General features: G+C 40.6%; 1 protein-coding gene across 3 annotated transcripts in view; it reads right to left on the bottom strand.

Moving 5' to 3' along the window:
• Positions 1-15,717, bottom strand: part of LOC123767772 (osteoclast-stimulating factor 1) — a 202,839-nt gene extending 187,122 nt beyond the window's left edge. For 2 of the 3 annotated variants that reach the window (XM_045757820.2, XM_069310330.1), the window contains exon 1: positions 15,428-15,717. The gene's annotated coding sequence lies outside the window, so the exon portion shown is untranslated. The remainder of the gene's footprint in view (positions 1-15,427) is intronic. The other variant, XM_045757819.2, reaches the window with a different exon arrangement.
• Positions 15,718-27,041: the final 11,324 nt, after the last annotated feature.

The raw sequence follows: 27,041 nt of genomic DNA, 5'->3' as shown, positions 1-27,041 counted from the left end.
TTATTGGGCACCCCATACGCAGTCTGAGAGTGGTTGTTTATTGTGCATCCCATACTCATCCTGTGAGTGGCAGTTTATTGTGCAGCCTATACTCACCCTGTGAGTGGTAATTTATTGTGCACCCCCATATTCAACCTGTGTGCAGTAGTTTATTGTGCACCCATGCTCATCCTGCATCATGGTAGTTTATTGTGCACCATATACTCATCCTATGAGCAGTAGTTTATTGTGCACCCTATGCTCAACCTGAGTGGTGTTTTTTTGTGCACCACATACTCATCCTGTGAGTGACAGTTTGGGCACCCTATACTCAACCTGAAAGTGGTAATTTATTGTGCATCCCCATATTCAACCTTTGTGCAGTAGTTTATTGTGCACCCCATACTCAGCCAGTGAGCAGTAGTTTATTGTGTACCTCATACTCATTCAGTGAGTTGAAATTTATTGTGCACTCCATACTCAACCTGAGTGGTTGTTTATTATGCACCCCATACTTAACCTGTGATTGATAGTGTGGAAAAAAGGATTTTTGTGTTACAATACAATGACCATCTGTCAAAAGGTCATTATCAATTGCAACTAATTTGCACACCTTATAAGTACAATAACAGTCAATAACAGAGTGTTACTTCAACTTCTATAGTATTTACAATATATTTTTTACAATGAAGGTCTTTTTTTTATTAATACTTTAGATAATTTTATTAATACTGAATATTACAGGAAACAAAAGTTACTTATAATGGTTTTGAGTCTACACAGTTAATACAGTCGCCATACAGTCATTTACCTACCAGAAGAGAAATGCGGGTAAAGGTTGTATTATCTTAATCACCAAGTCAAACTTAAATTAACCCTTAAGTTGTGCAACACATCATATGATGGGTTGAGTGATTTGCTATAAAATGTGCATCCCATCATATGATGTATTGGAGTATTATTCAAGATTTAAACGGCCTGCGGATACACGGGGTTCACCTCACCTTCATCAGAGCTCTTGTAAACAGTCGCCATTTAAAAATAAATCATGGGCCAAATTCCTGGGTGTGAGGACCTCAGTATTGAGTGAGCCACCAAGCCTGACGCATGCAGCATGAGCTCACAGCACTGCTGTTCAGCTTGTGACCACAGCATTACCTAAAAATGCCCTAATATACATGTTCATGCAATTATTTAGCGATGATATTATTACAGAAGACCCCTGAGTGTGATAAAAATGACCAGGATTCTGATAATAGCAGGATTGTTGTGATAATTAGCACTGTAGTGGGAGGAGTAATCTTAGTGGGGAGGGAGGGAGCATTGTCTGCTGACTCTGTGTGACTACCTTTTACTGTCTTTACTCACTATACCAGCTTAGTTGTTCACTATGGTAAACAAAATATGCAGATACTTATATATAACGTCTGTATATAAAAGCAAAAACAGTATGGTGGGAGAAGAATGGTGGCGAGTCAGGTGAGGTGAGGGAGGAAGGGAGTGGCAGCCAGTGGCAGGCTACCACTGGCTGCCACTGCCACTCAGCATACCAACTTAGTGGTTCGTTATGGTGAACACGAATGTAGATACTTATATATATAACGTTTATGTACAGTGTAATAACAGCAAAAGGAGTGTGGGGGAGAAGCCATTTTGGTGATGGGTGTGGCAACATCTGCATGATTTGTCATGTTGGTAGGGGTGGCCACTATGCTCTTTGGGCATTATACCGGCTTAGTTGAACAGTTATGGTGAACAAAACATGTAGATACTTATATATAACATCTTTATATAGGGTAATAACACCACAAACAGTATTGTTGGGGGTGAAATTTTAGTGCGCCTGACCTTGAATGTGTGAGGGAAGCAGCCGCCAGCTGACTGTGTGTAGCGACGTCTCTTAGTGCCTGAACTAACTATATCAACTTAGTTGTACAGTTGAGGTGAACAAAACATGTAGATACTTATATATCTTGTCTGTATATAGTGAATAAAAGCAAAAACAGTATTGTGGGAGGAGAATGTGGGCGAGTCAGGTGAGGTGAGGAAGGGAGGAAGTAGCAGCCAGTGGCGGGCTACCACTGGCTGCCACTACCACTCAGCATACCAACTTAGTGGTTTGTTATGATGAACATGAATGTAGATACTTATATATAACGTCTGTATATAGTGAATAAAAGCAAAAATAGTATGGTGGGAGGAGAATGTGGGGGAGTGAGTTGTTGAGGGAGTGAGTGGCAGCGAGTGGCTGGCTGGTGTGTGGCAGTCATTCCTTGTTGCTTTATGACTCATAATACCAACTTAGTGGTTCGTTATGGTGAACAAAACATGCAGATACTTATATATAACCTGTGTATATAGTGTAATAACCGACAAAGTATTTGTTCACTGTTTGATGAAAATAATAATTGAATCAACAATATGCACACCATATTTTTGAGTACAGCGATGATTCACTCATTTTATTATATAAATATATCACACTACACACTATAGAATAATATTACAGCAAAAAACTACGAAAAATCAATCAGAGACATTGAAATAATTGGGTAATTATCTCATTGTGGCCACTCCTGCCTGACAGCTGGGAGCAACAGACCGACCGTCAGGGACGCATGCTGAGTCAGCGCCTGTTTTTTGCCAGACTTCCCTGCCCTATAGTGGGCAATATATGCCACTTACGATTTTTTTATTATTTTTCCTATGATCAGAGAACACAAATTAACAGGTTTAGAAGAAAAATTTTTTTTTTTCTTTTGGTATGCGCCTGTGGATGACAAATGCTAATTAGCCCTGAGCAACACGAGGGTTAAGGAATAGAGAAATAACAATTGCGGAAGGAAACCAATCAATCATTGGGCAAAGTGATGGGCAGGGATAACTCGGTAGAGATGTTGTTGTTACCTGGTGGTGTTTGACCACCAGGATCTGGCTCTGAGTGTAGCCAAAGTAGCAAAGTAATTATGCTGTGTATTTAAGAGTGGGTCATTTTTCTCTTATGAGAAAAGCTTCCAGGATTTGCAATCTACTTTGGTCAGTGGTGGATACCAGGATTATTGTTTTATCTACTAGCATGTTCCTAGAGATTGTTGCTATCTACACTTTGCATATGGTTTCTAGGAGCACTGGCTTATAGATGGCAGGTCAGTCTTCTCAAAAGCTTTGTGGTGGTCATGCCATCACAAAGCAAATAAGTAGAGCAAAGGTGACATATTCAATGGACATCTCATTGACCACAATTGTCATGACCTGGACAACCTCACTGCCCATGACCTAGGAAAGACTCATCTATATCCTGGAAGGAAAAGCAGAAGCAAGCCCTACTTGACTACCTACCAGTGCAAACTTAGCGAGCCAGGAGTTACCATCAATGGGAAGAGACCTTCACCAAGACAGAAAAAGTACACACCTACACCAGCAAAACCACCTCACCACACGCCTCCCTCCTCCAAAGAAAAAAAACTCACAAACTCCAAAAACAATACTCCACACAAACCCAAAGTGGACCAGCCATCGAACTTTCAATCCTCCTCAGTCCCCATCCCCATTCTTTATTTCCAGAATTTAAACGTTTCATTATTCTTCTTTCCCGCCTATCAGTGTATTCATACACGTACGATTATGTGTATGTATTTGGTTGATTAGATACAAGTTTAGTGATTTTTAATATTTATTTAGTAGTCTTAGTTACAGCAGTCGATTTGTTGGCAGTGTAAGGAAGTGTCGTAGGAGTTGTGACAAAGCCTGAAGCAGGCCAGAAATTTGAGTGAGGCCTGGGGTAGAAAGCTCGGATGCAGGGTGAGTCGTAGAGCATGGCACTCTAAATGCAAGCAGAGTCGAGGAGCTCGGTGCAGTACGAGAGTGTGGAAGCTCGATGCAGCCAGAATCTGGCTGTCTGTACTGTGATAATGCTGAATTGTCTTGGAGTCGGTAGAAACTGGACACGTCGAGTGTTACATTCTTGTTGGTGAATATTAAGATGTGTGGCATCTCTTAAGCATTTGTACTGAACTACTCTTGAATTTAGATGATGCTTATTTGATTGATGAAGATTAACACTTTCGCCCGGGCATGACGCAGCATTGCATCATCTGTTTACTGTCGGTAATGCCGGGGATGATGCAGCATTGCGTCATCCACTTTAAATAATGGCCAAAAATCAGGTTTTTATCCGATTTTTTGGGGACTGGTTTTAAAATGCGCGCCGATGTCTTCCCATTTTCCTGGTTGCACCTCGTGGCCCGCAGGCAGCTCGGCACACGCCTTCAGCCCATTGTTTTCGCTCCACTGTTGTGACCAATGTCGCCTCCCCTCGCATCTCAAACGTGTGAACATTTCGGCTATTTTCCGTGGCTATATTTCTTACTGCGGCTTTAGAAACTATCTACGCTTACTCCACGATGGATAGTGATCATGAACAAAGCCCTTCCAGGAAAAAAATTGCGGAAGAAAGGCTTGAAAACGGCGGGAATTGGGAGTGTAGCTGGAAGGCGTCTGAGCGCTCACTCGCGGCTAACGTGTGGCCTGTCTTCAACTCGTCGGCAGTTGGAGCGTGACCAGGTGTTTTATTTTATATGCAAATGTTCCTCTAGAGAATTCTATTGCGAACCCATTGAGACCAAAATGAAAGACCTAGGACAAAAATTGAGGTGACCAGAGTGAAAATATTGAAAACATTTTATCGCGTTTGCGCGCTCTGCGTAACTCGTTCGCAGTTTCTCTGTTTGCTGCGGGTAATTAGCCGGGCTTTTGGAGTTTACATGCATTTAGTGCTGTAGAGAATTCTATTGCAAACACAATGATACCAAATTTAATCTCGTAGGATGAGAATTAAGGTGACAAAGTTGAAGAGAGTATGCACTTTTCAGAATTTACGCGCGCTCCCGCGACACCCTGGGACCCAAATCGCACAGTTGAGGGGTGGCGCGCGGGGTACGCCAAAGTGTTAACCAATCCAAGCGGTAGCACAGGCATGAACAGCCCATAAAGTGCTTATTTTACTATCAACTGCTTATATAATTGGTCCACAACTCACCTGATCATCCACTAATAGGTTAGGAAGTAGTGTTAATTGTAATTAGGGAAGAGGTATGAATTCGTAATTAGTGGACTAAGTAGAATTAACAAACCCCTCATTATCTGCACATAAGCTAATGAGAGTTTGGAGCAAGTATATTTATTTATTTATTTATTTGTTTATATACAAGAAGGTACATTGGGTTTGTGAGAATACATAGCATGGTATTTACAATCTTGTAAAGCCACTAGTACGCGCAGCGTTTCGGGCAGGTCCTTAATCTAACAGATAATTTTAAGTAGGTAAATTCTAGAGGAATTAATTAAATGATAACAGATACATTGCAAGAAAGAAAAAAATGAGATGAGAGAGAATAGTAGGTATATTAAAGCACATTGGTATATTAAAGCTCTGATTGATTGCATTGACAGCTTGATTGGTAATTTAAACAAAGATTAATAAGCATCATACAGCCAATTGAAAGCGCATATAAGAAGAGAGCAATGATCACAATGGTAAAGTTGTTTGGATTGGGTACATGTATTCGTTTGCCTTGTTCGGGTAGAATGTAGACTCAGTAGTCGCTTCTGTATATATTTATTGACTGAGATAGCAAGGTAAATATCTGCCTAGCCGAGGTCCTTCTACTCTGAGTCTGTGAGGATAACTGAGGCTGCTGGGAGCATGGCTTGATGCTCCTCTGTCTGGCATGACGTCAGAGGCCTACTTGCCTGTGATTGGTTACATTTCAACTGACAGAATTTGAGTATAACACCGCTCGGACACGCTACCAAGTCGACGTCCCTTGTCGACAAGCTCTGGCTAGCTATATTGGTTAGCGGATGGCCTTGGGGGTTTCCCGACGACATGGAGTGAACATTCTGAGCTCCAGCATTCTGTGACTGAGCATTATAATTTGAAGTTGCATTATAGCTGGGCTGGGAGTTGTAATTACGAGAGTTCTGATAATGTCTTGGACGCTGTGAGCCTCGCCAAGACTGACCATGGGAGTTACGAGGTGGAGATGTCCTTTGCCTAGCTCTACAATCCGCAGTGTGGTGACCAACTTGTTTATGGTACGTGCAATATGGAAGCCTAGAATGATTAGATTGATGAGGGGGCCGAGAGAATTGTCTAGGAGGTGATGATCTAGGGGCGGACCAACAGTCCCTTGCAAGGTGGTTACTCTTACCACAATGCCAACATGAGGGAGTGGATGGTTGTGGACTATGGCGTTTCGGCATTTTATGAGGCGGCGAATTTGACTGGGGGCTACGAGCATGGGTACGCTTCTGCGACCAAGAGTTTTGAGAATTTGTGGGAGGATGCTGAGAGCTTGTGACTACATTTACAGCATCAGAGGGTGGCAACAGTTGAGCACTTCGGGGAGCTAGTTTATCTGCGGCATTGTTAATAGCCTCAAATACTTCACCAATTTCATGTTTAACACCAAAATTTTGTTGCTCAACGATTGGTTTTGTATGCTCGGGGGCAAAATGCATTAAAGTACCAAATGCTATCATTTTGGCCATAGCCTCAGGGGACAGATTATTGTCTTTATCTAACCAAGTTGAATTATTCATAGCAGAAACTAAGGCATACAGATACTGATCGAGACGGCTAGTAAACGCATTAAACGATTCACCAGGCTGCATGGTGGCATTGGCAATTTTCTTGACTAACCTATATGGGTCAAGGTCTCCTTTATTAACAAAGCGACGGCGAAAGAAATCCTTAAATTCAGGCCAAGACTGGAGGCTAACAATGGCTTTCTCATCAACAACAAAACGTGCATCACCTTTGGTTGTGTCCACGGCTGACCGTGCAATTGCTAAGTATTCGGCATCAGTAGGCTTAGAAAAACGTGCAACTGTTTTCGCTTCAACCTTACTAAACCATGATTCTAATAAACGCGATTCCCCAGCAAAAAGAGGAATAGCCATTTCCTGAGCTGATCTCTGGCCATTGGGACGAGCAACTGTTCCCATTGATTCTGAAGGGGTTTCAACAGTGGTAGGCATTGTCACAGCCGTGGAAGTAATATTTGAACGCAGATTATAATTAAGTGCACCTGGCATCAGAAATAGTATACACAAAAATAAACACAAAAAAATATCAACTTGGCTAAAGTAAAAATGGCAGAAATAAAATTATTAAATTGGGCTAGGCAAGAAAATAATTAAGAACAAGCAAATTGTAAACTAAATTTAGCAATCTTTCATTAAAAAATGACTGGAATTAGATGTATGTAAATTAATTAAACCAGACTAAGCACAGCAATTTAGAATAAAAACTGGGAAATGCAATTGCAAAATTTCATTAAAAAGATTCAACACAACAAGTGGCAATGCAAGAAATATGGATGTAGCACATAAACTGGACACAGGAATGTATATAACTCCTATGGTAAAAGTTTAAAATAAAATGCTTAAAGGATAAATTTCAAGTTAGGTCTGGAGAAATTAAAAAAAATTATATTGCACAAATCCTTAACTGCTACTAAAACAAGGATTTCTTAATTCACTGGAATTTGAATTTACCAATAACACTCTAGGAGAACAATTAAAATTCAATGAAATTACTGTAAGAAGCAGGAATGTTGAAATCACACAGGAAAACTGTGGGGAGTGCAGTACTGAACCAGCTCCAATATTTAACAAGTCACTGAATGGTTAATTCACAGGATATTATGGGAATTATTACATAAGTCACTTTTTAACACTTGGCACGTTGTTCTCAACTAGCAATTACTTATCTCAGGGTTGTAATTTATGAGGATCACCAGTAGCCAAAGTAGGAGAAGCGTCGTGAAGATCTGAAGAGGCCCATGTGAGGCGTGTTTACAAACTGGATGCGACGGCAACGCTCCTGGCGGCGGTGGCGCGAGACTCAGGGACCCCACACTGTTCACGCTAGAGGCACGAAGATAAATTCTGACGACGACAATATTGCGACGATGGAATAACCAGTTGATACTTGCGACGATGGCTGACGACGATTGCAGTAGCTTGCACCCTCACGAAGCTTGATACTGTCAGCTTGGGTGGCGGTGGTGGTGGGTGTAATAGGTGGTTCCCACGTGGTGGCGCGAGGTTCAAAAATGGCTGGCGCGGGAAGCTTCCTTCCTCCTCACTGATGAGTGAGCGTTCTCACAGGAAAATATTGACCCTTACTTCTAAAACGTTAGCCTGGAGTAGTGGTTGATGGCAGGACCCCGGTCTGGCACAATATTTGATGCGTGGGTGGCAGGATGGCGGCTTATGGCGGTGGCGGTGGCGGCGGTTTTGGCTGGAACACGAGGCGATGCTGGGTACTGGAACTTTTGCTTCCAGAAAAAAATTTCTGGATCCCACTGCTGCTACCAGTATTCGTTTGCCTTGTTCGGGTAGAATGTAGACTCAGTAGTCGCTTCTGTATATATTTATTGACTGAGATAGCAAGGTAAATATCTGCCTAGCCGAGGTCCTTCTACTCTGAGTCTGTGAGGATAACTGAGGCTGCTGGGAGCATGGCTTGATGCTCCTCTGTCTGGCATGACGTCAGAGGCCTACTTGCCTGTGATTGGTTACATTTCAACTGACAGAATTTGAGTATAACACATGAAGATTGGGAGATTGGGTAGCACTAGATACAGTGCAATTTTAAAGCAACAAGGTAGAAAACTATGAATATGAAATTAGGTACTTTTTAGTTTTGTTTTTGAATGACACAAAAGTTGGACAACTTTTCAATTCATTATTGAGTGAGTTCCATAGACTAGGTCCTTTTATTTGCATAGCGTGTTTGCACAGATTAAGGTTGACTCTGGGGATATCAAAGAGATATTTATTTCTGGTGTGGTGATAATGGATCCTATTATATCTGTACAGGAAGAGTTTCAGAGCAGGATTTGCAATTACAAACAAGGTTTTGTATATGTAGTTGACACAATAGAATGTATGGAGTGAGATTATGTTCAGCATGTTTAGGGAGTTAAACAAGGGGGCTGAGTGTTGTCTGAAAGCAGAATTTGTTATTTTCTGATAGCAGATTTTTGCTGGGTGATGATGGACCTGAGGTGGTTTGCAGTGGTTGAACCCCATTCACAGATACCATAATTAAGATAGGGATAGATTAGTGCATAATATAGTGAGATGAGAGTAGAGTTAGGTACATAATACAGTGGCACCTCGATTAACGAGTGGCTCTATTTACGAGCATTTCGAGTAATGAGCGAGCCACTCGCAGCAAATTTGTCTCTATTGACAGGCTTCACCTCTATTAACGAGCAAAACCACATGGTGCTTCCTAGCGTCTCGCGGGTTCTCGCAAATTCTCGGACGCCTCCGACGCCAGTATTGTTGTTGTATCGCACACGTCAAGCATCCCTCTGGATTTATTTGCGCTTTTCTTTGGGTTTTTAGTGGTTTTGTGACTACAATTTGTAACACACGATGTTGCCACAGAAGCTGCTTGCTAAAGATAGTGTTGTCAAGAGGAAGAAAGACACAATTACTGTGGATTTGAAGAAGGAAATTATAGCAAAGCATGAGTGTGGTGTCTGTGTGACTGATCTCACAAGGGAATACGGCAGGTCCTCATCAACAATTTGCACCATTAGTATGGGGATGAGGAGGTAAGGGAGGATGCTGCCTCTTCCACTGAGATCAGGGAAGTGTTGGAAATGTTTGAAAACGTGAATGCATTCTTGGAAAAGCTGCCCTGATAGAGCAGTAAGAACCAGGTGTGTGAACATGTTTAATGACAATTGCTGTCTCGTTTTAGGAACATCTTAAAACAAAGACAAAAGCAATTGTCAATAGATAAGTTCTTTGCAAAAGTAGAGAAAAGAAGAGCCAGTGATAGTGAGCCACAACCTGGTCCAGTGGGGTAAAATTCCCAAGAAGAGAGAGTCCGCCTGACTCGGAGGTGGATTCTCCTTCCACACCATAACCCCTCTCCTCCTTCCCACCTCTCCATCGTCTCCCTCAAGCCAGCAACTACAGTACAACCTCGATTCAACGTACCCCGATTCAACGAATCTCCAGCTAGTTCGCACACTTTTCAGGCCGGATTTACTCACCCGGTTCGATGAACAATGGTTCGCCGAAGCGGGGGATGTTCGGATTTGCTTACCACGTCGAGACAGAGTTCACAGACTGGTGGAAAACTTTCACATTCTATCACAGATTACAATTATTAATTCCTTCATATGACAAGTTCGATCACACAAGTGGACCACTCAAGTGGGCCGCACATGTGATCCACAAGTGGTCCACAAGCTTACGATGTTGGAACAGAGTTCACAGTGGTAGAAAACTTTACCATACCATCACAGATTACAATTAATAATTCCTTCATATGACAAGGTGGACCACACAAGTGGTCCCAACAGAGTTCTTACGATGTTGTGAATTTAAAGGCTGAAGCGTGAATAGCTAGCTAATATGTTGAAATCTTCTTATATACATTTTCTGTGATGAAACAAGATGAGTGAGGGTGGACAGATAAGGGAATACTGTACAGTAAACCTCACTTTACAGTGAGATTTCACTCACTTTCGTCTGTGTTGTCATAGTTCAGTGACCCATGACTTTGAACGTTTCACATTAATAAATCATTTCTAAAACTGGTGTTTTAATAACTCTTTATTATCCTAATTAAACTAAACTAAATAAAACCAAAAATATACTGTAATATGATAGATATCTGCTATTTGAGAAATTATTCACGTTATTGGCAGCACAACTATAGCCCGAGTGGACAGGTCTAATCCCTGTCCATACAACACCATGCTTCTTGTGTTCGATTTCGTCGCCACAGTTCAGCGATCTACGGCTTCAAAATAATAAAATTAATATATCCGTTCCAAAGTAAGTATTTTTTATAGCTCTTATTATCGTAATAATGTTGCTAAACTAAATATGTAACCCAAAAAGATATAATTTGATGTAAATTGAATATTTGAGAGAAATATGTTACTGCAAATCAAACACAACACCAGGCAGTGTTTTGTTCGATTTTGTCGCCACAGTTCAGTGACCTATGGCTTTGAAATAATAAAATTAATAAATCGGTTCCAAAATAAGTATTTTTTATAGCTCTTATTATCGTAATAATGTTGCTAAACTAAATATATAACTCAAAAATATATAATTTGATGTAAATCGAATATTTAAGAGAAATTTATGTTACTGGATCAGGCTTAAACACCAGCCTACTGAAGGGTATACGTATAGACTTAGTCTGCGTTCGTACAGTATGCACCCAGTGCCCTTAGCTTTGTCTGCGATTGACGTACAGTATTTATCCGCCGGTGGAAGAATAATCGTGGAATTGACCATTTTTTTACTACAGCTCTTTGGTTATAAAACAAAATGTCTCAGGGGCTTACTAATAGTGCCTTATTAATGCCAAGAATGAAGCAATATTTTGCAAGAACTAGTAGCAGAAAATCAACCAGCATGAGAACAGCCGTACCCAACACGAGAACAGCCGTACCCAACACGAGAACAGCCGTACCCAGCACGAGAACAGCCGTACCCAGCAGGAGAACAGCTGTACCAAGCACGAGAACAGCCGTACCCAGCAAGAGAACAGACGTACCAAGCACAAGAACAGCCGAACCCAGCACGAGAACAGCCGAACCCAGCACGAGAACAGCCGTACCCAGCACGAGCACAGTTATACCCAGCACTGGTACAACAGCCGTACCCAGCACTGGTACAACAGCCGTACCCAGCACTGGTACAACAGCAGCCAGCACCAGCGAGCACCAGCAAAGCTGATGCAAACATCTAAAAACATTGTGTGCAGCGTGAACAGTTAGAACAAGTGTTAAATTTAAGTGTGTATGTTACAAACTGATATGAGTGGGACTTCTATGGGGTACTGGTACTATTAAGGGGTATAGGTAGTTAGAAGACAAGAGTATCAAATATGGGAGAGCTAAAAGGCCCGGCCCCCAAAATAAACTATCCACAGTAGTAATAACTTGCTACAAGACCATATAAGTTAGTCTAAGGGTTGATCACTGCGCTCCCACCTTGGAAGAAGAGATACTCTGTAATTCATGTACTTATTTATTAACCCCTTAACAACCCCCCATACACTCACACCAATAACAATAATAATAACTTTACCACACTATCTTACGTTAAAAGCCTTGGTCCACGTAGGCAGGATACAAGGTTTACACTAATAACAAGCTAGGGTAAAGTACTACTGGATAAGCACTGAAGCTGGATGCAGCTTAGGGTAGTGAAACCACGTGGTACCCTAATACAAAACACAACACTTAGGGGTACCCAAACACTGGCAAAATACTATCCCCAGGTCTCACCAATCGTTACTACCAGAGTAGGCACACTCACTAATGCCCTGTACTTAGCTTAAGGATACAGGAACTTCAGGTAAGGGAAATAAGTAAGAGGAGAAGGAAGGAGAGTAGGGGAGCAGCCACAGAGTAGGTCTTATCCACACACACCAGCCAGAGAGAAGACCGAGCTAGCCACCAGCTGCCTCCCTCATCTCTTGGTGCCGGGAGGAGCCTAATTGATCGTGCAGCTAAGCACATTAAAGATCTTCCCCTATGCAACGTATTGTTACTTTATGAATGATTAGAAAGTATTAGTAAGCAAAGTTGGTGCCTATGTTATTATTTAATAATCAACCCCCAGCTCAGTCTTTAAATGCTCTTTGAGAAACAATAATAGTCTTACGTCTGGCAGGGAAGATACAAACAATTGACATTCTAGATGCCCAACTGTGCTACCAGGAAGTTTAATAGCTCAATTTTGACCTCTGGTTTCCACTGGAGAACCCAGGGTCGTAACAGTGTACACAGTGTTAAAATTAAAGTTGCAGTAATTTTAGTGTACAATAGTTTTCATAAACTGTATTGTAGTACTCAACATACAGCAGAACTACTTTTAATCAACACAGTGCTAACGGCATAATGCACTGCAGTAGGTATTTACTGTAGAGCATTCACAACTTCACGAAACTTCAAGATGGACATAACTTCAACAATAAGGTAAATTTATGAATTACAGTATTTTTTAGTAGAGAAGTAATATATAGGTAGAGTATGTAATATGATAATGCATTTTTATTGTGTACAAGAAAAAAAAAACACTGACACAAACGCCTCCTGAAGGTCACCTCTTGCAACGAATCCAACACTCCAACAAACTGGGTCTGGTCCCATATAGTACGTTGAATCGAGGTTGTACTGTACTTCTCATAAGGTAAAGTAAACATGAAAACAGTACAACAAAACATTTATAATTACATGTGCAGTATTATATTTACTTTATAAAATATCATAAATGTATGGATGTTTTTGGGAGTGAAACGGATTAAATTTATTCCTTTATTTTAAATAGGGAAATTTGTTTAAGACAAGTTTTCCCCATAACGAGCTCGGTGCCAGAACAGATTAAACTCGTTAATCGAGGTGCCACTGTATCTGATTTTGGAGAGTATACCAACTGTTTTAGAGACTTTCTTAGTTATGTGTTGTATGTGGGTGCTGAAGTTGAGTCTCTTGTCTAGGAATAGGCTAAGAAACCTTCCATCATTTTTACTACTAATGTTAACATTGTCTATCTGAAGCTGAATTGCATTTGTTGATTTGCTTCCAAATAAGATGTAGTAGGTCTTTTCTATGTTAAGTGTTAGTTTGTTGGATGACATCCATAAATGGACATTTTTTAATTCAATATTAACAACATTATTTAGTGTATGTGGGTTGGGGTTAGAGTAGATGAGGGTAGTATCATCAGCAAACAATGTAGGTTTCAGAATGTTGGTGACATTAGGCAGATCATTGATGTATATAAGAAATAGGAGAGGTCCCAAAATGCTGCCCTGTGGCACTCCAACAGTTATTGGTAGAGTGGGAGAGGTTATATCATTGATGGCTACACATTGGTGTCTATCTCTATGATAGGGTTGGATATAGTCCAGGGCATGGCCTTGGATTCCATAATGATGGAGTTTACGTAAGAGGTAGTTGTGATTAACAGTATCAAAGACCTTTCTCAGGTTAATGAAGAGTCCAATCGGAAACTCATTTTTGTCAAGGGCTGAGTATATTACTGACATACTGATTATTACTTGCTACACATCCTTTACCAAGCCCTTTGGTCAAGGAAATAAAAAATCCACCATGCATGAAAGGTGCACAACAGGTAAGAGAATTATTAAAAATCTAATTAAACCCTAGGAATAATCAAGTGTACCCTTGATTTTAAGGAAAAGAAGATAATTATTCAAGTGTATCACTAGGATTTTTGTATCCAAGCATGGAGACCTCATCTTCAGAAGGACATAGCTGCTTTGAAGAAAGTACAACAGCGTATGACAAAAATCATTCCAGAACTAAGTCAACTCTCATATAAGGAACAGTTGAGGACCTCAGGGTTAACAACACTGCAAACCAGGCATGACAGGGCAGATCTCATCAAAACCTTTAAAATACTGAACAATGAGGGATGCTGATCCATACAATTTCTTCAAAAAGTCAGATGTAACACCAATTAGGAGTAAAAATTTTAAGCTCAACAAACCACAATGTTGGACTGAAAACAGATGCTTTTTTCTCCCACAGGGTTATAAACCCATGGAACTGCTTACCTGCTAAAACTGTAAATGCCAAAACTGTTAAATTTTAAAATATAGCTGGAAAAAATCATCAGGGTAAGTGGGGGAACTTTTGACAAGCCACTGGTTTCCTGTACTTGAGGCCACTAGAGTGTTAGTGGCCCTCAGGTAAATTCAGGTAATACTGGACAGGTAGACTGCTGATATGGATGAAAACATTTCTGACAGAAAAATGAGAGCAGCAATCACTAACACTGTATCAGACTGAAGAAATGGTACTAGTGGAGTACCACAGTGTTCACTTCCAACACATGTATATTGAGTATATAAACGATATACCAGAAGGAATAAATAAATTATATTAACAAGTTTGCTGATGGTGCCAAGCTACTAGGGACAATAAGAAACTTAGGCAATTGTCATGCTCTTCAAGAAGACCTGGACAAAATAAGTGTATAAAGAAGCACTTGACAAATGAAATGTTTATTTAATGTGATCTCATCAAAAAATTCAAAATACTGAACCATTTGGAGGATATTTGAATGACAAAACTCTGATGAACTTTACAGTCCATATTGAAAAAATCATCAGAACATATTGGGTGACCATTGAAAAGCTGCCAGCTACCTGTCCTCATTGAGGCCACTAGTGTGTTAGTGGCCCTCCGGTAAATGTCAAGTTATGGAATATGGGATAGGAGAACAGATCCTGCAAATTGTCAAAACTGTAATTTTAGATTAGGTACCAGACAGAAGAAACTCTCAGTATATACTTAATTATATTTCAGTGTATGATTATTATATACACTGATACAGGGGGATACAACTCATGAAGTATGCTTACCTTTTTTCTTAGTAAATGCAGTTGGTGGTAATTTCTCCTCCTGACGATTGCACGATTGGTATCTTGGAAAACACGTCACAGTGGCATGTCAATTTTAATTAATTGGCAGGCCTTGAATGTGTTTTGTTAAGATGAAGACTAATACACTTGTCACTGACGGGTGAGTCAGTACCATTTGGGAAGTTCCTGATCTAGACGTGTTGTTGTTGTGTTGAGTTAGGGGCGACGACGATCGTGGGACCGGATGCGCCCATCTAGACGTGTTGACATAGACTATGTTCGCTCGCTTAGCGTCCTGTGCCACCTGCTCCGTTTTCTGTGTTCAGTGTCGGCTCAAGTTCAAGTTCAAGTATGTTTATTGAGACAAGAAAAAAATACATCTCAAAGGGATATAGAGTAGCTGACGGCTTGGTTTATAGAGTATTTTAATCAAATTAAATTTAATCATATCAAATCAAATGTGTATTCAGGTAAAAGTTCATATATACAAGATGAGTTACAAACATAATGTTGGATTTCTTGATAGAGCTAGTAAATACAATGCCTAAAGCCACCAATACGCTTTTTTTATACGCAAAATTAGGAACAAAGCAATATGCTGCTACCCCTATTCTAACCATAGGTTCAATTATTATTCCCATCTCACATGATAGTTAGTCAGATATTATGCACATGATAGTCAGATATTATGTACCTAACTCTGCTCTCATCTCTTTATATTATGCACTAATCTATCCCTATCTCAACTATGGTATCTGTGCATGGGGTTCAACCACTGCAAACCACCTCAAGTCCATCATCACCCAGCAAAAATCTGCTATCAGAATAATATCAAATTCTGCTTTCAGGCAACACTCAGCCCCCTTGTTTAACTCCCTAAATATGCTAAACATAATCTCACTCCATAAATTCTCTTGTGTCAACTACATTTACAAAACCCTGTTCTTAAATGCAAATCCTGCTCTGAAACTCTTCCTGGACAGATGTAATAGGACCCATTATCACCACACCAGAAATAAATATCTCTTTGATATCCCCAGAGTTAAACTTAATCTGTTTACAGATTAAGATTTACACATTTAAGATTTACACATAGAGTGTTGTAGCGAGTAGATTATCCCAATAATATACTCGCTCCAAATATAGTTCAGATTCAGATTCAGATTCAGATGTTTATTCAGGTAAGGTATATACATACAAGTGATGTTACATTAATGGATTGATATATAGATAGAGCTAGTACATACAATGCCTAAAGCCACTATTACGCAATGCGTTTCGGGCAAAGTTAACTTTGATGGTTATGTAACGCGAGCAGGGCGTACAATTCGCCGACCAGCTAAGTTCCTTGATCAAGTATTTTTCCTTTCATCCCCTGGGAGGGGGAGTTCTGTAGCGAGTAGATTATCCCAATAATATACTCGCTCCAAATATAGTGTTAATGTTCCTGTCAAGCTTTGGAGATGAATGAGGTGAGGCGTTGCCCGGGCAACACGGTGAGATGCCCGGGCATATAAGCAGCAATAGCAAACATTAACCGTAGTCTACTTTCAAGTGTGGTCTAGAGCAGACACTTGCGAGATACTGTACCAACGCTCAGTGCGCTCAACTCACACCAACGTATCACCTGTGTACTTCTGTATATTCGACCAAATATATATATAGTATCTTAGTGTCTGTGTTTATTTGTCACCATACTTTACGTAACAATAGAACAGTTACAGTGTAAACACTCTATGCAAATAAAGGGACCCAGTTTATGGAACTCACTCCCTATTGACTTGAAAAGCTGTCCAACTTTTACATCATTCAAAATCAATACTAAAAAGTACCTAATTTCATCTTCATAGTTTTTCACCTTTTGCCTTAAAATTGCACTGTATCTATTGCTACCCAATCTCCCAACCTTTATGTTCCCAATATGAACATCTTTACCATTGTGATCATTGCTGTCTTCTTATATGTGCTGCCAATCTGCTGTATGGTGTTTATTAATCTTGTTTATCTGTATCTATTGCTACCCAGTCTCCCAATCTTTATGCACCTAATCTGAGCATCTTTACCATTGTGATCATTGCTGTCTTATATGTGCTGTCAATCTGCTGTACGGTGTCTATTAATCTTGTTTAAAATACCAATCAAGCTGTCAATGTAACCAATCAGAGCTTTAATATAACAATGTGCTTTAATATACTTACTAAGCTCTCTCATCTCATTTTTCTCTTGCAATGTATTTGTTATCATTTATCAATTCTGATAGAAATTACCTACTAAAAATTATCTGTTAGATTAAGGACCAGCCCGAAACGCTGCGCGTACTAGTGGCTTTACAAGATTGTAAATACTGTACTATTCAATGTATTCTCACAAACCCAATGTACCTTCTTGTATATATATAAATAAATAAATAAATAAATAGTCATACATGAAATTAGGGGAGGATGGAAAAAGATGGTATGGAATAAAATACCAGCCTCAATATGCAATTCGTATTAATGGATTTAGGCATTGTATGTACTAGCTCTATCTGTAAATCCAACATTATGTTTATAACTCATCTTCTATGTATGAACTTTTTACCTGAATAAACATTTTGATTTGATTTTGATTTTATGTGAATACGAAAACAAACCAGCCTGACTAAACAACTGGCTATAAGTTCATCCAATATTCCCACCTCACTGGATGGTTAGTCATACATAGAATCAGTGGAGAAAATACCAGCCTCAATACAATAACAAATCCACTATGACTAAAAATCAGCTGTGAACATGAAATGTAAGGCTGATCTATTATCCCCCCCCCCTCCATGCAAAATCTGGGTACAGCACAAGAAAAGAACACTGTGTTTCCCAAAAACGGTGGGTTTTCTGAGGGAAGAGAACGTATGTCTGGAAGCTGACTTTAACCGCCCCAAGCTGCGAGCGCAACGAGCCAATGTTATATAAACCCGGACGCAGACTGCGTGGCCCCTCTTCCCGACAAGCCAGCAGCTGCTCTCTTACAAAACGTTAGACCGTCGTGAGACAGGTTAGTTTTACCCTACTGTTAAACTGTGTCGTTGCGACAGCAGTCCTGCTCAGCACGAGAGGAACGGCAGGTCCGGACAAATGGTTCCGTTCTTGGTCGATCGGCCAGTGGAGCGAGGCTACGTCCGTGGGATTATGCCTGAAAGCCTCTAAGGCAGAATCCCGGCTGGAGAAGCAACGATATCGTGTACGGCTGGCATTGGAATGGTCAAAGACCGGAGTCTAAAGGAGAGACACCCGTGCCGTTCCGGACTTCCCTCTCTCTCTCTCTCAGGAGGAGGGAGGCGAGGCGAGGGGCGGTGCGTGGAATGGACCCATGTAAGGGGAACCTGGGGGAGTCGCACCAAACAGTGCGGGCGCCTCCATCCCAAATATGGAAATATCTAATGCTAATGTGCTGTACCGAATCGTTCGTAGACGACTTACGTACCGGCCAGGGTGTTGTAGGTGGCAGAGCAGCATCCTCACTGCGATCCACTAAGACTTCTCCCTCTAAGGCTGGAGGTTTTGTCACGCGTCCCGATGACGTAATTTACTCCGACGAGAGCCTTTGAAGACGTGGCGGTGACGGCATTTGCTGCTGGCCTCCTCCCGATTGTGCTTCAAATAACAGCCACCTACTGGAGAAAAACCAGTGCCCCATGCGGGGCACCGGCGGGAGAGGTACATAATAATTTACACGTGGAAAATATTAGAGGGGCTGGTCCCAAACCTGCACACAGAAATAACATCACATGAGACCAGAAGACATGGCAGGATGTGCAGAATACCCCCGTTGAAAAACAGAGGTGCAACTGGTACTCTGAGAGAGAACTCTATCAACATCAGAGGTCCGAGACTGTTCAACACGCTTCCACTACACATAAGGGGCATAACTGGCCGACCCCTCACAGTGTTCAAGAGAGAACTGGATAAGCACCTCCAAAGGATACCTGATCAACCAGGCTGTGACTCGTACGTCAGGCTGCGAGCAGCTGCGTCCAACAGCCTGCTTGATCAGTCCGGCAACCAGGAGGCCTGGTCGACGACCGGGCCGCGGGGACGCTAAGCCCCGGAAGCACCTCAAGTCTCAAGTCTAAGTCAAGTCAAGTCAAGTCTAACCCATAACACCGAGGGTCACCTCCCCCTCAAGGTCCATGCACCTGCATTTGGTCACCAAGGCTGAACCAACAGGCGTGCTTCAGGGGCGCGCGCGCCAACACAGACACAAACACTGGTCCGGCGCGCCAACAACACAAACACTGGTCTGGCGCGCCAACAACACTAACACTGGTCCGGCGCGCCAACAACACAAACACTACCTTAAATGTTGAGAAGGGCAGGACGCCCCTGACGGGTCGCTCCGAGTCGTTGTCGATAGGAACTAGTGTAGGGTCCATGCTGGGGGAATAGTTGAGCAGGCTAAACTTCTGTGTTTACGACTCGCTGAGCGAGTCGTTTTGCAGTGAGCAGCGTTTTGTAAGAGGATTTTGTAATTATTACTTGCTAGATCCCTCCCCCTGGATTAACTTCTGCCCTTGACCCAGATACGGTAACTGGTTTCCCCAACCTTTTTTACTTGTCTGGGTTTTTTCCCGCTAAAGTTCTGCTCGGTTTGGTAGTTACCTTACTTCGCTACAGACTAGTTTCCTGGAAGATCTTTTTCTCTTCCTTTCCCCTCTAGTCACTCCTATTCCCTGTGCCAGTGTTCATTTTCAGAGTTTCTGCAGGGTATCACCCTGGCTTTATCCATTAATGACACTTGCCCAGTTCGCTTCCGGAAATGTCCCCCTCCTCTTAGAAACTAATTCCAGCAGTACCCTTAAGGGGTAGGTTCCTTGCCCGTCACGTTCATACTGCATGCCCGTTTCTGCCCACCCTTACTGCCTTAATACTTCCAGAACCGACTACGGAAGGCGCACAAGGTACACCATTGATGAACAAGGAAAAGGGATGGAGCCCGAGGGCAGACTACTGCACCCATGAGGTCGACACACATTCCTAGTTACAGCGGCACGCCGCCGCGTTTGCCCTTCGGGGTTGGGGGTTCCGCGCCGCTGGCCCTCGCGGGATTGGGGGTGCTCCGCCGGAACCCCCAAAGTGATAAGCCTGCAGATAGCTAAGAAATATTCCCATGAATTGTAATTAGTGTAATTAAATTAATGCAACTTTCATTTACTACCTATGGATGGAGTTATTAATTGTAATTGATTTCTACTTTATCATTAAGGATTATTCATTATAATTATTCCTCAATACTTTATTGTTATGCACTAGTCAATAATTATTTATCATTCATCCTAATTAGCTATTTGATTCATTAAAAATAATTGCTTATCATTATACTATTTATTATTATTATTTATTAAATAATAATAATTAATTTATTATTTATTAATTTATTATATATTAATTTATTATTTACCATTATAAAATAAACAAGTCCCCAATCTGAGCACGTTTTCTTCCAACCTCAGAAATATCCTTTGTAGCGAGTAAACCTATACTCGCTTCATTATCTCATCAACTTAATGGCATAACTAATTATACAAGCTATAATCTCCAGTATCAGCTCTTGATACTGGTAATGGCTCAAAAGGGCCACCACTTACGGGCTATTCATACCTGTGCCATGTTACCAATCGTACGTTACGGCTCGTGACCCTATAACAGCTAACTTTAAAAAAGGTCTAGGGTTACTAAAACTGCTGTTCACCAGAGCGGGTCACCAGTATAACCCCTTGATAAGTAATGAGCACTTTGTTAATTTTCCTTTAGGACTGAAAAATTATACATATAACTTATAATATATATATTGAATACAGTATAATATAAAAACACAGATGGTAAAGTTAACTTATACAACAAACCAAAAAGTATTGTCATCACACTTAATATAATATAATAAAATATGGCACAACATGAAGTAACAGACTTATCTCCCACATGTTATTCCTTCGAGTCCCTTGAAGCTACTGACTACTCGCGCCCTGTCTGTACCCATAATTCTCTCCCGTCTGCCTCATCCAGGATGAGGGATGGAAACTAAAGACTTTTTAATATTTAAAACTAATTGAACAACCACTTGTTCTCAAAACACATAAGAATGCAAATTACATATAATAGTTACTTGCAAAATATATAAGTACAATGCCACCTGCTTAATTACAGTAAATAAACAATTACATAAACTTAATAAAAGTGACATCTGGAACTCCCATACTGAACAGGTCCAGCAATTCTAACTTCCCGAATCTAACAGCTAGGTATTAGACGTGTGAAAAGAAACCGCGCTCCTGTCCCCACTGACGCTGCCACACCACACGATAATTTACAAAAATATAATGTGTATACATATATGATGAAATGGAACAAAAGTTTATTTTAAATTTATATACGTATTCAGCTAGGAGTACGTAACATGCCACCTCTTGGGTGGCTTGATCTTCATCAATCAATCAATCTTGGACACATTCACGGGAGACATCTCCCGTCACGCAGGGTGCAGTTGCACCTCCACAGATCTCCAGTATCAGCTCGATCTTGATACTGGCAATGGCTCAAAAGGGCCACCACTTACGGCCTATTCATATTCGTGCCACCTTTTGGGTGGCTTCATCTTCATCTTAACACATTCACACGGGAGACATCTCCCGTCACATAGGGTGCAGTCGCACCTCCACAGATCTCCAGTATCATCTATTGATACTGGTGATGGCTCAAAAGGGCCACCACTTACGGGCTATTCATGCCCGTGCCACCTTTTGAGTGGCTTAATCTTCATCAATCAATCAATCTTCATCAATCAATCGAATAGCAAAACAGTACAATCTCCAGTCAAGAATGTAGTACTTGGTGTAGGCAGTTCTAATCGACCCAAGACGCTACAGCTTCGACACAGAGCAGGCAGCAGACTACGACCTCATCCAGCTACAACACTCTCCCACATAGAGCTCCGTGACTCCGGCCACACTCAGCTCTCTGCTCTGCTCCAGGCTTCGTCTCAACGTCTACGACACTGCTGTATCCAGGACTACTAAATAAACATGAAATTCACTAAACACCGTGTATCTAATCAACCCAACAACGTATCATAATCGTACGTTACACTTCCAATATTCCTGAGTGTATGCAGTAATTACAGAGCTCAAAGTACCTCATACCATTAGGTGTGAAGTCATTTATCTGCCATTTATTATCAAATCTGCTGTATGGTGTCTATTAATCTTGTTTAAATTACTAATCAAGATCTCAATGTAATCAATCAGAGCTTTAATATTACAATGTGCTTTAATATACAATACAATACAATTTTATTTAGGTAAGGTACATACATACAATAAATATTTACAAGGATTGTTTGACTTATAGGTAGAGCTAGTACATACAATGCCTAAAGCCACTATTACGCAAAGCGTTTTGGGCATGATAAACTTAAATGACAAGCTTAATACTAATTGAGCATAATGAGTAGAATGAAAACAAGAAATGAAAACATAGATGAAAAAGCAGCACAAACACAATTATGTCGACAAACAGCGCTCTTTAAAGAAAAAAACAGACATTGGTTGACAATAGAAGGGTAAGGTAGGTTACAGGGAATTTATTAGGTATAGCTTCGCTTTTAACTTAAACTGGTTGAGAGAGGTACAGTCTTTAACATGGTTGGGAAGGTCATTCCACATTCTGGGCCCCTTGATTTGTAGAGCATTTCTAGTTTGATTAAGTCGTACTCTAGGAATATCAAAACTGTATTTATTTCTGGTGTGATGCTCATGGGTTCTGATACAACCTTCTATGAAGCTTTTGAGATCAGGATTGGCATTATAGTTTAGCGTTTTATATATGTATAATACACATGAGAGAATGTGCAGTGACTTAATGTCTAACATATTCAGAGATTTAAGTAGGGGTACCGAGTGATGTCTGGGGCCAGAATTGGATATTGTCCTAATAGCAGCTTTGTGTTGAGTAATTAGAGGACGTAAGTGATTTTGGGTAGTAGAGCCCCAAGCACAAATACCATAGTTGAGATATGGATAGATAAGGGAGTAATAGAGAGTCACCAGGGCAGGGCGTGGTACATAATATCTGATCTTAGAAAGAATGCCCACAGTTTTTGAAACTTTTTTTGATATGTTTAGAATGTGTCCCTGGAAATTAAGCTTGTGGTCAATGAGAATGCCAAGGAATTTGCCATCTAATTTGTTACAAATTTGGGTATTGTTTATTTTGAGATTTATTTGATTAGAGGATTTATTGCCAAACAGAATATAGAAGGTTTTGTCAATGTTAAGGGTGAGTTTGTTGGCAGTTAGCCACAGATGGACTTTATTTAGCTCAGTATTTACTGTGGCATTTAGAGCAAGGGGGTCAGGACTGGAGTAAATGAAGGTTGTGTCGTCAGCAAATAGAATTGGTTTGAGGTGTTGGGAGGCATTTGGAAGGTCATTAATGTAGATGAGAAAGAGGAGAGGACCAAGTATGCTGCCCTGAGGAACACCAATGTTGATGGGTAGGGTGGGAGAAATGGAATTATTCACAGAAACATACTGGAGCCTGTCAGTAAGGTAGGATTTGAGGTATTGCAGGGAGTGTCCTCTGACTCCATAATGATGTAGTTTAAAAAGAAGGTTTTGGTGGTTGACAGTGTCAAAAGCTTTACGCAGGTCCACATATAACCCAACAGGGAACTCATTTTTATCAAGAGCTGTATGAATCGAGTTAAGCATACTAATAAGTGCATCGTTAGTGCTTTTTTTGGGTCTGAAGCCATATTGGCATGCGCTAAGTATATTGTGTTTTCTAGATAAGAGTAAAGCTGCTTATAGATTAGTTTTTCAAAAATTTTTGACAAGTTTGGCAGGATTGATATAGGTCTGTAGTTGGATTGATATAGGTTTGATATAGGTCTGTAGTATACAAGTTTGGGAGGATTGATATAGGTCTGTAGTTGTTAACATCTGTGGGATCACCACATTTGTGGACAGGCGTTACTCTCGCTTTTTTTTAGAATATCTGGAAAGGTTTGGAGTTCAAGTGACTTGTTGAAGAGCAATGCAATAGCAGGGGCTAAAGATCTGGAAGCTTTTTTGTAAATTAAAGTTGGTATCTCCTCGAGGGCACTAGACTTGGTTTTAAGGGAAAGGATTATCTCATTGACGTCAGTGGAATTAATAGGCTTTAGGTACAGAGACTGTGGATAGTTACCTGTGAGATAGTCCTTAACGTCAGTACTGGAAGATGGAATATCATTTGCAAGGGATGACCCAATGGAAGAGAAGAACCTATTGAACTCAATAGCAGAATCTGAGGCTGAAAGCTGACCATCGTTATTGGACAGAAGTGTTGGTTTGTTATTTAAAGTCTTCTTTGATCCCAATATTTGTGAAATTGTGCTCCAAGTTTTTTTAATGTTGCTCTTTATTTGGGTAAATTTATCTTCGTAGTATTTAGTTTTGGCTCGTCTAATTATCTTATATAGCAATAATGAGTAATTCTTTGAGAATTCTTTGGAGACAATTCCTAACCTATACTTCTTCTCAAGGTCATGTTTTTTATTAATGGATTTAGGTATTCCCTTTGTAAGCCAGGGATTGTTAAGCCTTTTGGTTGTGACTTGTTTTGTAAGCATAGGACAGTGGGTGTTATAAAGGCTAAGAGTTTTTTGAAGAAAAGATTGCACTGCTAGGTTGATGTCCCCTATGTTACCTAACTCGGACTCCCAGTTGACATTATCAGCAGCAGTTATAAAATTGTCTATCGCAGTTTCATTGTGCAGCCTAAAACTTAACTCCCTTGACTCTAGTGGTGGTTTGCTAATGTTAGTTAAGAGAAATGTGGGGTCATGGTCTGTAGTGCTATCTTCGTTTTTGCACGTGGTGAGACTGGATATTGTGAATTTCTTCTCGATTGTTGACAGCGTCGAAGTAATGGCTGAGGCGGTATGCCTAAGTGATAGTGAGGAGGACAGACAAGATGATAACAGACCGTTTGAAGTAGTAGTGAACAGAAAGAAATTGAGAAATAATAACAGACAGCGAGACAGTGAGAGTGATGATGAAATTACAATGAGACCAAAGAATGAGACCCTACTCAGCAAGACTCAAGACAAGCAATTCAATAGAAGGAAGAGGCTGCTGTTCCCTACAACATGCCAATTGAATTTCCACCAAAAGCTATCGTGGACGGTACTGACATGTTCACAGAAAATGGTACCATCCGTTTTCTATGTGCGGCGGCTGGGACGCCAGAGGAGGTAAACAAGAGAGCGTACAGGATGCTACCAGCTTGGAAGCTACTAGTCATGCAATTGTTTATAAGTATTAAAGTCAGTAACCAAGCGATGGCTTTATATCAACCCTACAACCAAGACTTCCTCAGCAACACACAAACACCACATTGGCAACGAGGATGAACTGTGAACGCAGGTATTTGTTCAGTTTAAAATACACGGGAGAAGCATGCTGCCTGGAGGAGGAAGAGAAGCTGTGAGCACCATACCCGATGCTGTATGCTAGCCGATGCTGTGTGCTAACCAATGCTGTGTGCTAAACGATACTGTGTGCTAACCAATGCTGTGTGCTAACCAATGCTGTGTGCTAACTGTGATGTGTGTGTGTTACTGAGGAAGTCTTGGTTGTAGCGTTGATATAAAGCCATTGCTTGGTTAATGACTTTAATACTTATAAACGATACATGACTAGTAGCTACCAAGCTTGGCAAGCGTCCTGTACGCTCTCTGTTTATCTTCTCTCGCGTCTACTCCGCCACACATAGAAAACGGATGGTACCATTTTCTGTGAACATGACATCCCTCCTTTTCTTTAAAAAGAATGAATACAAGATGTCTACCATGCTTGTAGTACAAAGCAAAGTTATTGACACAAAGTAAGTTATTAACATATCAAGAGATATTGCATACATTTAACATTAATTAAGCACACAAAGAATTTAAACAACTTAATCTTTACCACAAAGGATTTCAACGTTAAAAATACATATGCAATGTTAAACAAACATGAAAGAAACTGTAATACAAAGTTACAAAATATTGAATGAGATATCTGCATTATTCAAACAATATTAAATTTAGTTTAGCATAATAGGTAAATACTTTGCATTACATAGGAACACAATTAATCATCAAATCGTGTAGGGCGTTTAACATGACGTTTAGGACAATAGTCCCCAAATACAATAATATCCTTTGATGAATTGTTTATTGAGTTATAACTCATTTTTTCTTTTTCTTTTGCACGACTTTGCACTTCATCATTTTCTACACTAGTTGGAATCACTTTGAAATAGGCCATATTACGTGTTATACTATGATCTCTATTACTAGCTGTTTCCATAGTTCCTTTTACACTAATCACTTTATATGGTTTTGTATCATACGGCATATCTAGCTTTCCCTCTTTTTTTCTTTTTAACGAGAACAGTATCTCCAACCTTTATGAACTGTTCCTTTGCACGTTGATCATGAGCAATTTTCATTTTGCCCTTGGCTAGTGCATCCTTCTGAGCGAGACGTTTATCCGTTACCTTGGCTGGCATGACGGGTAGTGAGATCCTCATAGGACGTCCAAATAAAAGTTCACCAG

This window comes from Procambarus clarkii, chromosome 67, assembly GCF_040958095.1.
Source record: "Procambarus clarkii isolate CNS0578487 chromosome 67, FALCON_Pclarkii_2.0, whole genome shotgun sequence".
In the NCBI taxonomy this organism is placed as follows: domain Eukaryota; kingdom Metazoa; phylum Arthropoda; class Malacostraca; order Decapoda; family Cambaridae; genus Procambarus; species Procambarus clarkii.
The sequence above is the reverse complement of the archived record's forward strand: the minus strand, read 5'-3'. Positions and strand labels throughout refer to the sequence as shown.